Source organism: Echinops telfairi, unplaced genomic scaffold, assembly GCF_000313985.2.
Source record: "Echinops telfairi isolate 266 unplaced genomic scaffold, ASM31398v2 ScPeMD7_5868;HRSCAF=6743_0, whole genome shotgun sequence".
Taxonomy (NCBI): Eukaryota; Metazoa; Chordata; class Mammalia; order Afrosoricida; family Tenrecidae; genus Echinops; species Echinops telfairi.
The window spans coordinates 2703239-2704870 of NW_022109767.1; the positions used below are offsets into that span (position 1 = coordinate 2703239).

Here is a 1632-nt window from a genome sequence, read left to right on the forward strand (position 1 = left end):
GTATTTGTCTTGTTGTGTTTCTCTCACTTTGTTCAACATAATATCTTCCAAATCCATCCATGTCAGGAGGTGTGTCACAGTTTCATCATCATTCTTTAACAATTCATAAAATTCCTTTGGGTGTGTGCAGCAAAGTTTATATACTCTTCCAATGATGAGGATTAAGGTTATTTTCCACCTTCTTGTTATTGTGAATAGTATTGCAATGAACATGCCCACACTCTGTTGCTTATTTCTGTAGGTTAATATTCCCAGTAGTGCCATTGCTCGGCATGTCTATTCCCAGTTGTATGAGGAAGCCAAATGTTTTTACTATTTTCCAGTCTCATCACCACTGTATGAGGCTTCCAATCTCTCCACATCCCTCCCAGTGGCACTTGTATGGGTATGTATATAGAAAGAGATTTATATCAAGACATGTCATATACCATTGTAGAAGTGGGTAAGTCCGACCCCGTTCAAGTTCAGGCGTCAGATGTAAGTTGGAGTCTGCTCTGACTTGTGCAGCTGCAGGCACTGATGAACAGGAAGTAGGAAGATGAAGCAGAAAGAATCACAGGCTGGTGGATCCTGAGCTGAATGAATCTGAAGTCAACAGACTGCTGATAGCACCTGTGATCATCAGGTAATATAATAGGAGGTCGATGAACCACATGCAGGATCCAGATCCAGCAGACATGTGCTGGTTTCTGAATACTGTCAATCTATTACTAAGAGTAGACTACACCCCAAAAGGAATCTCCCTCAAATGTATAAGACGGTGACCACATTAAGGAGGTACTCCACTCTTCCCACAACTGCTTGGTTTCTTCACAGATGGTCCAGTCAAGGAGTGGACTACACTGTTTAGATTATATCGCGGAGAATCCTGGCCCACCCAAATGACATAAAAGCTATCACAGCTATCAATTCTGGATACCCACTCCATATATGACAACTTTCAATAGCTTAAAATTTTTTCTGCTAGGATAATTGGTAATACAGATGTGGTGTAACACCTTATAATGAAATGTGTCAACAGTGGATGATCTGGACACTAAGTGAACTAATGAATCACTCCTTAAAAAAATCAGAAAACAGCGCATGCGTGTGAACAAGCTTCATTCAATATGCAAGATGGACTTAAGGGCTTTAATGAACAGAAGATGAAATATTCAACAATACAATTTCCTATTGCAACTAACGTTTAAGAAACTGCCACTGCTTCATGTTGTTGCTGTTATGTTGTACATTGTTGCTTGGTTTTGCTCTGTCTTGTTTTGTGCATGTTGTTGTCTCTGTAGGTCTGTCTGCATAGGACAGGCTGCATGAACAATCTGGAGGAGAAAACAACGGAACTGACAGTTCTGGGGGGACATGGAAGAGGGGGAAGTGGGGGGAAGGGAAGAGGTGTTAACAAACCTAGGGACAAGGGACCAACAAGTGATCCAAATTGGTGTGGAGGTGGGCGTGGGAGACCTGGTAGCGCTTGATCAAGGGGAATGTAACAAAGAGTAAGTGCTGAAATCCTGGTGGGGACTGAGCATGATAGTGGGACAGGAGGAAAATCAGGGGAAATAGAGGAAAGAGCTGAGAGGCAAAGGGTATTCATAGAGGTCTAGATAAAGACATGTACATATGCAAATATATTTA

At 41.8% G+C, this 1632-nt stretch overlaps 1 protein-coding gene and 1 pseudogene across 1 annotated transcript in view; both read left to right on the top strand.

Moving 5' to 3' along the window:
• Positions 1-1632, top strand: part of LOC105979518 (patr class I histocompatibility antigen, B-2 alpha chain-like) — a 254494-nt gene that overhangs the window by 96349 nt on the left and 156513 nt on the right.
• The window catches only part of LOC101651096, a 23369-nt pseudogene continuing 22154 nt past the window's right edge, over positions 418-1632 (top strand).